General features: G+C 36.6%; 1 long non-coding RNA gene and 2 pseudogenes across 2 annotated transcripts; all 3 read left to right on the top strand.

The window, feature by feature from the left end:
* The first annotated feature begins 2,102 nt into the window (after nt 1-2,102).
* On the top strand, nt 2,103-8,813 carry LOC125369184 (annotated as a pseudogene).
* A 301-nt stretch (nt 8,814-9,114) lies between these two features.
* LOC125369141 lies at nt 9,115-9,899 on the top strand. Of its 2 annotated transcripts, none has more exons than XR_007214693.1 (2): nt 9,115-9,233; nt 9,333-9,899. It is a non-coding gene; the product is annotated as an uncharacterized LOC125369141 (long non-coding RNA). The 2 variants fall into 2 exon arrangements; XR_007214692.1 differs by having other exon boundaries at nt 9,330-9,899.
* Nucleotides 9,900-13,119: 3,220 nt separating this feature from the next.
* LOC125369140 lies at nt 13,120-15,843 on the top strand (annotated as a pseudogene).
* Nucleotides 15,844-16,068: the final 225 nt, after the last annotated feature.

The raw sequence follows: 16,068 nt of genomic DNA, 5'->3' as shown, positions 1-16,068 counted from the left end.
GTAATATTTAATAAATTAATAATTACTATTAATTAATAAAAATTTATTTACCAAATATATTAATTATAAGAGTATCATAAGGTAACTAACAGCATCAAATATTCGCCACTTTAAATTCTCAAAAAAAAAAAAAAAAAGGGTTTGCCAATTTTTACTAGGAGGCGTAATTTTGCATGGTGCATTTGAAGGGCAATTTGTTTGCAAAGATCTAAGAAGTTCTCAATTCAAAGAGCAGCTAAAGGACATCATAATAATATGCTGAAGCCAAAACTTTGTCAACAAGATGCCATGCCAACCACAAATGTGAACATGCAACATATTATTTAATTATTTCTTTCCTGGCTTTTCTCTTTTGACCCAGAATAAGTAAGTGATTATGTTTTTTTTTTTTTTTAAAAAAAAGAAGATAAAAAGTGATTAATTTGAAAGTGAAATATTCTTATATAACAAATATTTATTTTTATTTGAAGAGTTATCAATGATGTGCTAGCTTGATTTGGTGCAAGGTAAATGAATAATACTATTAGCCTTTTAAATCAGCCTTGACACTTCAGTCACTAGCTGCTACCATATAACTGTTATGTCTCTCAAACAGGACATTTAAGTAATGGTCCAAAAAGAAATTCAAAACTTTTAGATTCTAATGAGATCTCTCATATTCAAATCACATTTCAATTTTTATTTATTTATTTATAATAAAACAGAGGAAAAACCTTAGAAAGAAACAGCACCTGCCCTCTTAGGATAGCTAACTCCCACAGTATCATGTTAAACCACTCATATTCAAATCCCATTTCATTTTAAATAGCTTTCTTCTTCTTTTTTATTTTTTATTTTTTGCACAAAGGACCATAAACTAAATTGGAACCACTAGTCAGATTGTCTTTAATGAATGTGTTTATAACCACATTTTTTAACATGTAAAAATAACCTCTATCAACCTTGCATTGATTTTACCTTTATATATATTTTATTTTGTTTAATTTAGTAAAATTTAAATCACTACTCACACAGTCTGTTTCTAAAATAATTATAGTTTATCACTAAATTAAAATATTAAATTATATTATTTTAATTGACTTTTCTTTTAAGGAGAAAGCGCAAACTTGTTCCTGTACGTTTAATAAGATGTAATGTAAAAAAATCCATAAAATTCTAAAAATAGATATAAAGAAAATAACAATAGCATTACCAGTAAAAAATAATAAAAGAAAACCACTGTAGCCGGAGTCATAATTCACATATGCTTTTGTTTTGTTTCTCATCCAATCCCCTTTCACAATCTTTAAAATCATGATTAGGTTATAACCCATGCTTGGATTGGTGATTTATTTACCAAGAAATCGAAAGGGAGCATGGAAAGGAACAGAGAACCCTAACATATGAAACCTATCCTTCTCCTACCCGCATTATTGACGCGTGTAGCCCACCCTCCAATCTCAAATCTCCAGTGGCAATCTCGTAAATTTCCAACTAGACTTATGCACATGAACAAGTCCCTGAAATATGACCTATAATAGGACTGTGTGTAGTCTTCCTACGCCTTAAGCACGTGAATTATACCCATCTCTTTTATTTAAATTCCTAGATTACCCTACAACCATCATCTATTCACTAAAAATGGGAAAACCTTTCTCGTCAATTAACACGCGTCACGTTAATTCTCCACTTAATGAATTTTTATCTACGTGGCATCCATTGGGACCCACTTTAAAAGCAGATCAACGTCCAATTGTATCTCAAGTATAAGATTCTTTTGTCCAAGTGACATACACCCAAGTCAAAATAGCCAAATTATGTTAATCACACACCCGAATCCCATAATTACCCTCAAATCTAATCCGAACACAGAATATGGTAAATCCGAAACACGGACGGGACAGAGAGTGTAATTGGAAACCAAACAAAGGATAGATCTGTAAATTGGAAAATCATTAGGGATAAATAAAATAATAGAAAAAATTTATAACCGGGAACAATTTAACGGTAACCGGAAAGAGAAAACGGCCGGTGAGAGAAGGCTCGTTATTTCCTATATAAAGCCGTAACCATAACCCTCTCTCTTCATATTTTTCATTAGCTTATATATTTGGGAGCCACCCTTCTCTCTCTATCTACTAAAACGTTTCTCTAGAATAGAGATTCAAGTATAGCTCGAAAAACAGGTAATAGTTTCTTCTATTTCCCAATTACATATACTATCGTTTCTTTGACATATTAATATTATTAATTTTTCAAATTGGGTTAGGAAAGAAGAATTAGAAAAAGAAAAGAAAAAGAAGATGTGAAATAGTAAATCCAGCGTTTGCCTATGAGATTAATGCGAGAGTTGGCAAAGATTGATCTGTTAAAGGTTTAGTGCAATTAGAGAGCAATGATCGATTTTGTTGATTTGTGGAGAGATTGTGGATTATAATTTGGGATTAATATGCGAACCCTAGAAACTTGCTTAGGGATTGTGATATTGGCCATTTGTTTCTTTTTTATTTATGGTGAAATTAAGTTGTCTCGATCTGGTTGATTTGTTTTATTATACAGTTGAAGTAGTGAGTGCTGTTTTGCTGCATCTGAAAGGTATTTGAGTTATTATTTGGTTGAATCTATAGATTGATGAAGTTATTCTTATGGTAGTTTATTTGGTTTATGCTCTGAGCTTTTATTAGTTTCTTTTTTTTTTAGATTTTCCTCCAGTGTAAAGTTAGGTTCTTTGTTTGTTATGCAATGTGAATATTATACTGGATGTTAGATTATGTCAATGTGAATGGGTAATTGATGTTGCTTTTGATTATTGTTGTCGCTTGCTTAGCAGTTTGCTTTGCGCCAATTCATTCTGGAAATGGAATGAAGCTGGTCGCATTAGGGCATTGTTTCCTTAGTATTAGTCATATTTTTCGAGTGTAATTTGGAAAACAGATAAAGAGAAAAGGTCTTGCTTATACACTGTATGATGTGCATTGTGAACTTGGTTGTGTGATTTCCTGGTGTCTAGTTTCTAGTCTGTGGTAGTTTTCTGGCACTTGTAGAAGGTAGGTAGTGGGAGTCTGATTGAGTTGAATCTGAAGTTACAACCGTTCTATGTGAACATACTATTTGTATGCTGTCCTGTAAATTTGTTTGTCATGTTGACATTTGCTGTAGTCTTTTCATTGAAATATTGCTTTTTATGACCTTTATTTGCAGATCTGAAAATGCTTGTAGAACTCTGTTGACTGATTTGTTGGACGCCCTTTATGTCTTTAAGGTTGACATTGTTTGCTAAGAAGAAAACACATATACAGACAGTTAAATTTCTTTTGGATAGGCTATTTATTTTGTATGCATTTACATATGAAATGGGTTCTCGAGGAAGGCTACTATTTGATCTTAATGAACCCCTGCTGAGGATGATGAGGAGACTGATCGTGTCGTCTGCTTGCAGCCGCAGAAGGCACTTCCTCTGTAAATCCAAATACTTCTGACTTGTTTGCAGCATCAGTAGGTCCCCAAGGTATAAAAAATAATAATGCTTTCTCACATGCATCTTCTGTGTCGGGTTTTCAGCCTTTTATTCGGCCCAAAGTTGCTCAAGGCCCTGAAGCAGGTTCTCAACAGAAGAGGCAGGGGATCAGAATCCCAAGTTATCTTCGTCAAGACAATCAAGCAATGGTGATGACAAAAATGCGGCGCCATCGTTAGTTTCAGGCTCTACAGATCCTGAAGCTGTAGAAAGGGAAGAGGAGAGTGGTCTGACATAGAAGGTTCTACTGTTGCATCTGCAGGCAGTAGTCTCCATGAGCTGGGAAAAGCTGTACAAGACCAGGGAGGTATGAATTGATGGGATCTAGTACTTCTGGTATGGGTACTGAGAACAATTTCAGCAACACCAAGATTACTGATAATACCAGGGTCGAAAGCAGTGGCCGTGCTTTACAGGGGTCAGAGCATGGTTTAAATGATCAGAAAAGTACCAGTAGCCGAAATTCGGATGGCAATGCTAATGGTGATGTGTCCATAGATGGCCAGGAAGAAATTGCATTAGTTCCAAAAGCAAGAGAAGTTAAAGGTATTGAAGCAAATCATGCACTTAAATATGCCAATAATGGGGAAGAGGAAGATAGACCAACATAAAGAGGCAATGCTAGGGAAGAAGCGTAATAGACAAACCATGTTAATAAATATAGATGAAGTGAAGCAAGCAGGTGCTATTAAATCTTCAACACCTAGAAGGCAGTCAACTACCATCCGTACTGTCAAGGAAGTTCGCACTGCCCCTCCACCTGCTGAACATGTTGGTGAGAAGCATGTTGACCTATCATGCAATGAAGGGGACTTCTGCAGAATCCTGTCATCTGAAAAATGAATATAATGGTGATATGAACTCGGACAATTAGCAAAGGTGAGGAGGCCAAACAGTGACATGGATTTTCCTGCAGAAGGACAGCTGCCACCGATTCCAAGACAGAGTTCATGGAAGCAGCCTGCTGACTTGAGGCAGCCAAAAACTCACAATTCTCTAATAGGAAGCTGGCTCTAATGAGTCAAAGTTCCATAGATTCTAAGTTGGGGAACAAGAAAACCTTCCTGCCAAGAAGCCAGCTGTTATCAGTAGTACCTCATATCAAGACACATCGGTTGAAAGACTCATAAGGGAGGTGACTAATGAGAAGTTCTGGCATCACCCAGGTATTTAATGTGAAATATGCATGTCTCTTTGCTTGTGACCAAGAATGTTGGATATCCTGATAAAAGGAAATGTATGTTCTTTACTGTTCCTGTAGACCCTCCCTTATTTTGTTTATTTTATTTTTTAAAATTTTTTGGCATAGAGGATGGGTTATAAAACTACAAGGACACAGTAACCTCACGCTCTATCCTCTTCCAAAATCTCTAAAACGGCATAGGGTTATGACCAGATATTATCAGCCACTTGCTTGAAAACCTGGCCAAATAGTTTAAAATGGAGCATCTGTTTGCTTAGCAATTGAATTGTTGTTCATGTTCTCACTCCTTTATCAAATTTTCCTTCCCCATTCGGTTTTGGAGTTGTAAGTCAGTTAGGATATTTTGTACTTGTCCTTCAATAAGTAAAAGCTGATGTTTGTATTGCTCAGGCCCACGCACAGCAGAGGAGATACACAGCTACATGTGCTGGGCGGCAATCAACCGTCCGGAGAGCCTGTTGGATGGAAGATTAATTGAACCCATGAAATAAGCTTGTGATTAAGTTATTGCTGTTCAAATTTTCACCACCAACTTCAGTTTCTCTAATTCTCTAGCGTTGACTTCTTCTAATTAAAATTTCTTGTTTGCAACATGCATTAAGGTTCATGCATGCTTTAACTACGAATGAGTTTCAAAGAAGTTCTCGCAATTTCACATGCAGTTTAGGAGTATAATATTCACTTCTTGATTTTGCTAGTACTATAGTAGTATTTTGAGAATTATTTACTTATATCGATGTCCTCTCTTCTTTGTTTTTGGCCTCTGGGTTTTAGAGGCTGTTATATTCACTTTGTAGTGATTGTTGTTCCTTTCTTCGTGATTGGTAGCTTTTAGGTTTTCTTTCACTACCACTTTTTGGTGTTATATTATCTGAATCTGATCCGTTAATCTTAATGTGCCTCAGAGGACTCCGAGCTCCAATGTGTTCCTGGGCGGTTTGAGTCTGTTGAAGAGTATGTCAGGGTATTTGAACCTTTGCTTTTTGAAGAATGCCGAGCACAACTTTATAGCACATGGGAAGAGTTGACTGAAACTAATGCCCATGTAATGGTTCAGCGTAAAGAGCATTGAAAGACGTGAAAGAGGTACGGAGATGATGCATGCATAGTGCATTAATTTATATTTTGTTTGAAATTTTTGACTGGGTGAAATTTTTACTTGTGGGGATAGGATGGTATGATGTGATAGTCCTGCCAGTTAATGAGTTTAAATGGACATTTAAGGAGGGTGATGTTGCAGTTCTTTCAACCCCAAGGCCTGGAACAGGTTTGTTATAGCTGTTGCATGTCTTGCTATTTTGATTCATCCTATGGGATTTAGTTCTTTTGGCTTTTATATTTGACAAATGCAAATTCTCTTCATGTCAAGCAGTCAGATCCAAGAGGAACAACTCAACAAATGAAGATGATGATGAACCTGAGATCGGTGGACGCGTGGCGGGTACTGTTAGACGGCATATTTCTCTGGATACTCGTGATCCTCCTGGTGCAATCCTCCACTTTTTGTTGGGGACTCATATGACCCTTACAGGTTATTTTAGATGCTTTAATTTCTTCTTCAGAGCATTGTTTGGCTGCTTCCTATCTTGTTTTATCAAGTAGTTATTAGAGTTATGTTCTCTTTATTCAATGTTTGTTGTTGTTTTTTTTTCTCAACAGCAAGGGAGATGAAGATCACATTCTGAGGAAACTCCAGCCAAGAGGCACGTGGTTTCTAACTGTACTTGGTTCGTTAGCAACCACTCAGCGGAATATGTTGCCTTGCATGCATTCTGCCGCCTCAATTCCCAGGTGAGAGCCAAATTTCCTTTCAAGTGCTCTAGGTTTTTTTCTGGTTTACAAATCACTAGGAACTTACGATCTAGCTTCTGTTTCTTGTAGATGCAAACTGCTATCCTGAAGCCCAGTCCTGAACACTTTCCAAAATATGAGCAACAGATCCCTGCCATGCCTGAATGCTTCACACAGAATTTTGCTGATCATTTGCATAGGACCTTCAATGGACCCCAGCTGGCGGCAATTCAATGGGCTGCAATGCATACAGCTGCTGGTACAAGTAGTGGTATGACAAAGAGGCAAGATCCATGGCCCTTTACTCTTGTTCAAGGGCCTCCAGGAACAGGTAAGGCCGCACACAGTCTGGGGAATGCTAAATGTGATCCATCTGGTTCAGTATCAGCACTACTATACTTCTTTGCTTAAGAAACTAGCACCCCAGAGCTACAAGCAAGCCAATGAGAGCAATCCTGACAACATTGCAATGGGTTCCATTGATGAAGTTCTTCATAACATGGACCAGAATCTCTTCCGCTCACTTTCAAAGCTTTGTCCAAAGCCCAGAATGTTAGTTTGTGCTCCTTCAATGCTGCAACAGATGAGCTTCTTGCACGAGTTCTTGATCGTGGATTCATTGATGGTGAGATGAAAGTTTATCGGCCTGATGTAGCCAGAGTTGGTGTTGATTCACAATCACGTGCTGCTCAGGCAGTTTCTGTTGAGAGGAGAACTGAACAACTGTTGATCAAGAGCCGTGAGGAAGTCTCAAAATGGATGCAAGATTTAAGAGGTCAGGAAGCCTATTTCTCTGCACAAATAGCTGATCTTCAAAACAAGCTTTCTATGGCAGCTGCTGATGGTCGTTCGCGGGATCCGTTGGTGTTGATCCTGATGTTCTCATTGCTAGGGACCAAAACCGAGATGCACTGCTGCAGAACCTTGCAGCAGCTGTTGAAAGCAGGGATAAAGTTCTAGTTGAGATTTCGTCTTCTCATTTTGGAAGCCAGGTTCCGTGCTGGTAGCAACTTCAATATGGAGGAAGCCCGTGCTAGTTTGGAGGCAAGTTTTGCCAATGAGGCTGAGATTGTCTTCACCACCGTCTCAAGCAGTGGTGCATAAGTTGTTCTCTGACACATGGTTTTGATATGGTAGTTATTGATGAGGCTGCTCAAGCCAGCGAAGTAGCTGTTCTTCCTCCCTAGCTCTCGGTGCTCCACGGTGTGTTCTTGTGGGGATCCCCAACAGCTTCCTGCAACCGTTATCAGCAAGGCAGCTGGGACCTTAATGTATAGCAGAAGTCTTTTGAAAGGTTTCAGCAAGCAGGATGTCCAACAATGTTGTTATCTGTGCAGTATAGGATGCATCCTCAAATTGAGATTTCCTTCACGGCACTTCTACCAAAGCCGTCTTACTGATAGTGAAAGTGTTGTTAACTTGCCCGATGAGATGTACTACAAGGATCCTTTACTTAGACCATATCTATTTTATGATGTTACTTATGGGCGGGAGTCCCACAGAGCGGATCTGTCTCTTTCCAGAATGTTCATGAAGCACAGTTTTGTTTCCAGTTATACGAGCATCTTCAGAAAACTCTGAAGTCATTGGGTCTGGGGAGAATATCTGTTGGCATAATTACACCATATAAGTTGCAATTGAAATGCCTTCAACATGAATTTGCAGCAATATTAAAGTCAGAAGAAGGAAGGACATCTATATCAATACTGTAGATGCTTTTCAAGGGCAGGAACGTGATGTCATTATTATGTCCTGTGTACGTGCCTCAAATCACAGTGTTGGTTTTGTTGCTGATATCCGGCCGAATGAATGTTGCTCTTACGGGCAAGAAGGGCTCTATGGGTATGGTTTTCTATTTTCTTTTGTTTCTTTTAATTTGAATTGTTGGTTGCACTATACCACCCAAATCACCTAGCGCCAACACACAGATTCACACACCAAAGCTCATATTTTAAACTGGATTTTAACAGGTCATGGAAATGCAATTCTCTGGTGAAATCTGATGACTGGGCTGCATTGATTGATGATGCTAAGGCAAGGAATTGCTATATGGACATGGAATCTCTGCCTAAAGAGTTTTTTGTCTCAAAGGGAAATCAGGGCAAAGGCTCCTCCAACACCAGGGGTTCGAGGTTAGGTGGACCAAGGCACAGATCTATGGATTTGCACATGGAGGCCAGATCTGGAACACCTTCAGAAGATGATGACAGTTCAGGTGCACCTGTAATTTCTAGGAATGGGAATTATAGGCCGTTTAAACCACTAATGGATAATTCATTAGATGACTTTGATCAATCAGGCGATAAATCAAGAGATGCCTAATATGGCATACAGAAGAAGCAGAGTTCTTCTGGGTTTGTGGGAAAGAGAGTCCTAGCTGTTTTGGTGATTGCCTCAACAAATTCTTTTGGCACTGCTGGTAGCTTTCTGCACAATTGAATTCCCGCAGTTGATGCTGTTTTTTAGTGCCAGGAGGTCCTTGGAATATGGCTAAACACACTCTGAGACAGGTGCCTGGCTCTGGTTCCTGTGCTGATTGCATCTGCTAAACAGAAGCTTCACAGATTGGCTGTTTTATCTTGGACTGGCCAAGTAAAGGTTATTGCTTATGCAATATATCCATGGTAGATTGCCTGCCATGTATTTTGATTGGATTGGTTGATGTGATTTATTGCTGGGAGATGGGTGCTTTGAGTGAGTATGGAATATCTACCATTAATCCACCAGCATACAGGTATGAAGGTGAGAAATTATTGTTCCATGCAGTAGGATGTGATCTAACTTGAACTTTTGTCGGTCGATCACTGAGTTTTTGTATGGACACTGGTTGTATGATAGCAGGAACCAATTGGCGGTATCAAGAAGCCTTCTTACTATTAGAATCTGTAGTGCCACCATGTGCAATGGAAACTTGCCCACTTTGACTTTTGGCTGAAGTAGTTAGTTGATGTGGATTTTAGGAGGCTTCCCGGTCATTTAATTCCATACTTCCATCATAGCTTTCTTCTTAAAGCATGGGAAGCTGACTCCTAGGTTCTTAATTCTTGGGAATGTCAGCACTTCTATTGTAGTTCTTCTATGGAAGATGCTACATACATTTTCAGGACATTCAGATGCACTAGGATGACATCTTTAAAGGGATATGTAAGACAGTGGATGGTTGACCCAAATATTCTTTCTTCCAGTTATGTTCTTTTTGAAGGCAAGTAAGAGAATAGGGAACATGCCTACAACAGATGGGAAACATTGGACTCTGTATAGAAAAAGGAAGGAGAGTACAGGATTTTGTATAACAATGCTCTAATACTAGAGGCATTTGTGAATTTTACCGACTTTGTATATACATCTTTAGCTATGGAATCACTATCAATTTATTTATTTTTGGCGGAATGAAAGATAAATTCTTTTAGCGTACTGTCCTGTTTTATGTTGACATTATTATACTTGCTGAGCGGCCAGAGTAATCTGTAGTGCCACCATGTGCAATGGAACTTGAGCTTTTATTGAGCTTATTGCGAACTAGTAAGAAATTTATTTTCAAAATCTCCTTGTTTATGAGACTAATCACAAGTGACAAATGCGAATAGTCATTGAATGGTGAACTAAACGAGAGGAAAAGAAAATGATGCTAACAGTAATAGTAGAGGGATGCCAAGCCAAGCATCCCAAAAACACTTAGTTCAAGTTCATTAGGGTTATTTGGCCTTTATCAGAAATTCCATTTTCGTGCAGGGAAGGTTGGGTAAAATTAGATTGTCTTGGTGTCCATTGACAAGATATGGCCATGCAATACGATAATCTTCCATGGAAATAAGTTGTGTGGAATCTTCCATTTGTTTTATTTTTATGTTGTGCTCTCTCTATCTCTGTTGTTAGAGTTTTCATCCATTCTTCTGTATGGGATGGAAACAAAATAGGATACATTTGGCGATAATGTTTAGGTGCTTCAGTGCATGTTACCTTTAAAATGAGAGGACAGTCTCGTCCTCATCATGTGCTATCTTCATCTATGTTCCAATTCATTTGTCCCTAATATGACCCACTTTTAGCTAAATGTTTTGTTTCTTTGTATCATTCATTTATGCCATTGCTAATGCCATACGAATGGGTTCCAAAGGGCTGTTGAAGTTTGAAAATGCGTGAGATCTCTTAAAAGTCTTAGATTTAGATATGCATATATACTCTTCAGTTTCACTGCATCTTATCTTTTAAGGAGAAAAGAAAATTGTCTGCCATTTATGAATACACATTCAATTTACTGAATATTGAATATTTTCACCTGAAATGGCATGATATTTGGGAATCCGCAATTGTTTACTTTTATTCCTTTGTTGGCTCTGGCATTCGTAAAGTCAAAACTACCCTGAAGAGACACAGGCAGAATTCTTATATCTCATGTAATTACAGGGCCATTTCCGACATCTCCCGGCCATATTAAGAAAAAATAAATAAATTATAAGATTCTTCCGACTTCTTGACCCGGCTTTATTAAGAAAAAACAAGAATTGTAACATAATAGGTTATATAATAGTTAAAATTTATAATTAAACAAATAATTTTCCTTTTAAAAGAAACAAAAACATTGACCTGAAAAACCAGGTGATAACTAGAAAATGAAAGGATTTTAATAATGAAAATAAGAAACAAAAATGGTTGGCCTGAAAAATCAGGTGCGAGAAAGACCACCACATCTCCGAATGCGTCTTAAAGATTTAAACAACAAAAACATGTATTAATTTTAAATATACTTTTAGACTAAAGTCCAAGCATTACCTACTTATATTCCCGGTTTCTTAAATCGATTTGGCCATGTGTTTGGATCCAAAACTGATAGCATTTCCTCCAAAATAATCACATACCCATTTCATTATCTTCTATTTCTATGCATACCCTTTTCACGGTTGACCTGGTTTCTATGGTTTTACCAGTTAAGGTAACTCTCCTAAATACTCGCCCTTCCTCTGTTTTTCAGGTTCCAATTATTGGATCAGTCAGGTTAGTTCATTACTTCACCACCCTTTTCGCGGATCCTGTTATTCGTGATCGATTTTCTTTTTTTTTTTTTCTTCTTTTTGATTTTGATAATTTCGTTATATACTTTAAAAGTTTGTATTTTTGTCATGTTCACAATAAATGCGACTGCTTTATATTAGTAATTTTTGGCTGCTAACTGTCATTCTCGAAATGTTGGTTGGATGATGGTTTCTCGGAGTCAATTATGATTATTATTCTCTATCAAAGCCTTCATTTTTCATATGCTCAATCAGAGTGGGTATAATCCAGCAGTGAATGCACCTTAAGCACTTAATTAGACATAAAACGATTTTTTTTTTTTGTTTTATTGAAAAAGAATTCAGTCGTATCTGTTATTTTACTTAAACTAGTATTCATTTGAAGATTGTGGTTGGAATCAATGAAGAATTGACTTTCTAATAATATCTCAACTTCTCTAAAATGGTGAGAGAGAGAAAGTGATTAGACTTTTGCTTTAAAGAAACAATTGAGAGCGAATAAGTTTAATGATTATGAATTTCAAGTGATACAGAAGTAGTTTTTACCAAAGATGTTAGAACTCCATGAAATTGAAATTATGAGATTCAAAATGGGTTTCTTTATAGGTTTTAAAACTTGTGGAGTATTCAAATAAATTCCATAAAATCTTATGGACCTCAGTTCCAAAGAGGATGGTAAAGTATCCAGCAATAAGAAGAATATTGAATTAGATTTGAATTTTTCTCTTAGCAGAATGTCATTGAGCAAATATATGCACATATCATCAAACTAAGTTCTGTATTAAGCTACTTGATGTACAGTGCTTATGTAAGTTTTTACTTTCATTGAACTCGCTTCATGCAAGTTGGGTGCCCAAAGTATAGTTAAGACATAAGCTGGGAAATTAAGATCTGAAGTTCCATGTGGGAACTATTATTTTATGGAGTGATAACATTTAGATTCTCAATTTCCCATGGTAAGTTTATATGATATCTGCATATTTAGTTGGTGCCATGTTACAACTGTTCTTTATTTAACACTTGGATTGGTAGTTTTCCTCCTTAAACTAAAATCGACCAAGTGATGTAGGCCTTTAGTCTTACGACCTTATTATAAGGTGCTTGCTAAAACCTGGAAGTTGTATTTGGTCTAGACTGTGAGCAAATTGATTTTCTTAGTGTTTCTTGCTATAACTGCAGTAAATTTCTTTCTTAGAAAAAAAAAAAAATTGATTTTCCCTCTTTAACTTTGTTTAGTTTTGCTTGGGTTTCTTATTCATCAATGCTAATTACTTTTTGTTTTTCTTATTTTTACTTTCATGTCATTGAGCCTATTCACATGCCTTGAGTCTTTGGTTAGTTGAAATAAATCATTGCTTTAGTTTTACCTTTTTTATCTGTTCAATAGGGTGCAAGGTTAAAAATTCATTCAGCGCATTATTTAAATTAAAAACTTCCACATTCTCTTGAAAAAAAAGTCTTTATATCCAAATTATGATGATCTTATAGGTAACTTCTTGTCTAGAAAATGGCTTAGTTTTTGTTTGACAGGTTTGTACACATGATATGATATTGAGATAGAAGCATCAATTGGACCAAGTTTCTGATGTTTTTATCTATCAACTTTTAAACTGAAAATGAGCACAGGTGTAAAGAAATCTCCTTCAAATGGATTTGAAAAGGGACAATTGAAGAGCAGCAGGCAAAGGTATGCTCAAACTGATATTCTCGTCATTTGCCATAATTACTCGTGATTTTCTTTTAGTTTACAAATAAGACATGCACATGGTACCAACTGTAAGAAGAGTTAGGAGAAGCTGTTAAGGTCATGGAAGTTTTGGTGTTTGGCTGTTTGCAGATTAATGAGGTGAGAAAGTTGGTGGGGTCTTTGCGGAGAAGTTGTCCATTTACTGCTCTGATGCATCTATCACGAGACATTTAAAGGCACGAAACTGGAATGTTAAGAAGGCAATGAAAATGCTGAAAGAAACCTTAAAATGGAGAGCAGAATACAAACCAGAAGAGATTGCTGGGTATGGTACTTTATTTTTGCAAGCTCAATTTCTCTAGTCTTTGAGCATGAATCATTGTGTAGGAAGAAAAAGCTTTTTCTTCAATTTCAACAATCTACTTAAAACAGGTTTTCAGTTCTTATTTAAGGTCATCATGGCAGTAAATGGGGCTTCATTGTCTCATTTACATTTTATTTTCTTTTGTATTTTTTATGTTACACTTAGAAATAGCCAAAACTATACCAGAGACTCATTGCACATAGGTTCTGGTTTCTCGACTTAAATTCAACCTACTATTAGGTGGTCAAAGCGTAAATGGAACAGATATCATATTTATATTTACTGAAAATGAGAGTGGAAAATGGCTACAGCTTTGGAAACCCATCAACTCATTTAATAACATGTTGCAGTGGTCAGCCATCAGGTTAATCAAACCTGTTAACCTGTCTGGGTTCTTCTCCCTCATAAAAATTTTCAGTTTTATGATATATTGCTTCTCATGCAGTTTAAAATCATTTCACTTGTTTTACTTGTGATGTAGCAAGAAGTTGCTTCTGAAGCAGAGACAGGGAAGATCTACAGATCAAATTATGTTGATAAGCATGGTAGAACAGTTCTTGTCATGAGACCGAGTTGCCAGGTTTCGTCTGACAATTTCTACTGACCTGCCTTTTTTAATTTTTAGGTTTGTCGTTGCTTGAAGAAAATTTGGTCCGTCACTACATCTGAATGGCACTTTATCTGCATAAATTAAGTTAATCTTTAGATTGTCCAATACATTATTTTTAATAGAGCAGATATTTAGAAATTTAATTGATCCTTAGTTCAAAAATTAAAATCTTTTTGCTGTTGAGCAATCCACGATTGTTCTGTTAAAACCATGCTTGTCTTTTTTCTTTTCTTTCTGTTCTTTTTAAGTTCTCCACCAAATGGGATTCTGAAGGTAACTTTTCTGGATTAATGAATTTGAATTTCTTTTTGTTTTGGTCAAAACAAGGTTGGATTCTAATATATTAACAATAGAGCCATCCTTACTGATACTATTTACATGTGTGCTTTGTTTTATAGGCTGGGATATTACACAATCTTAGGTAGTCATCTCTTAGATGCCAAAATCAAAAGAGATCTATGTAAATTTATGTGCTTGCTTTCATAACTCAAATTTATTTTTATTGCAGAACTCAAAGTCAATAAAAGGACAAATTAAGTACTTGGTGTATTGCATGGAAAATGCCATCCTAAATTTACCACCAAACCAGGAGCAGATGGTGTGGCTGATCGATTTCCATGGTTTCAATCTATCACATATTTCACTTAAGGTGACAAAAGAAACAGCCCATGTTTTACAAGACCATTATCCAGAAAGACTGGGTCTAGCGATACTTTACAACCCACCCAAGTTCTTTGAGCCATTTTGGATGGTAACTTTCCATGACTTTGTTTGTCTCCTTTTCATGATGCTTTTATTTCTATCAGAGAATCAGAAAAATGAAATATTTATTGCCCTCTTGCATTATTATAAAGCTCCACTATAGATTGTGTTCTAGACTTCTAGGTAACATGCGTTTGAATACATTGTGTTCTACACTGAATTTGGCTGTATAGCACTATGCCAGAGGTTTTGGCCCTGGATTCGTTTCAGATTAGTTTTGAAGCACGACATGTGTTTAAAACAAGATTCCTAGTTTTCATTTCTTTTTGTTATATAGAGTCTTGATTATTTTGGAGATTCGTTGAGCACAAAACATCTCTTCTGTCCTTTTCATTTTCAGTGTTCAATATCCTAATTTGTATAGCTGAATAGATAATTTTCAATTAAAATTGTCACTTCTGATTAGGAACTGTTTGGTGTTTTTCTGAGAATTATTTAAGCATTATAACTGATTCTATGTAGTAGAAGTTCTAACAGGTATCTGGTATATTTAGATTTTTGCCTGCCTGAGTCATAGTTTCAATGCTAGTTCTGCTTGTAATGCTAGGACAATCTTTTATTGCAGGTGGCAAAGGCGTTTCTAGAGCCCAAGACGTTTAATAAAGTCAAGTTTGTATACTCTGATGTGGCAAACACCATGAAAATAATGGAGGATCTATTTGATATGGACCATCTTGAGTCTGCATTTGGTGGCAAGATGGTGCAGGCTTTGATATCAATACATATCGGAAAGGATGAGGGAGGATGACAAAAAAATGCCTTCATTTTGGACAAGAGGAAGTCCTGCATCAGTAATACCTGAACCAGCCCTAACATCAGCTGCTTCCTTGGATCTCAATGTGGATTCACATTCTGATACTTCTGAAACTGATGAAACAGACAGTTCTTACCTTAGGGGATAGATTTAGAAATTGTCTCACGGAGGAAAATATGCCAGTAGCTGATAGTGGCACAAGAACATCGGAAAATATGCTGCCAGATAAACTCGTAACCCATGATAATAAAGCAAATGTCTGACTTGTTTCGGCATGATAACCTAATAGCATCTACTTTTAGCACAGATAACTTATATTTCTAGTGAGAGACTCGAATCTCAAAGTTTCTGTCAGTTGTATCAATAACATTATGGAAAGCCAACAGAA

This window comes from Ricinus communis, chromosome 2, assembly GCF_019578655.1.
Source record: "Ricinus communis isolate WT05 ecotype wild-type chromosome 2, ASM1957865v1, whole genome shotgun sequence".
NCBI lineage: Eukaryota > Viridiplantae > Streptophyta > Magnoliopsida > Malpighiales > Euphorbiaceae > Ricinus > Ricinus communis.
This window is presented reverse-complemented; position numbering and strand designations above follow the sequence as displayed.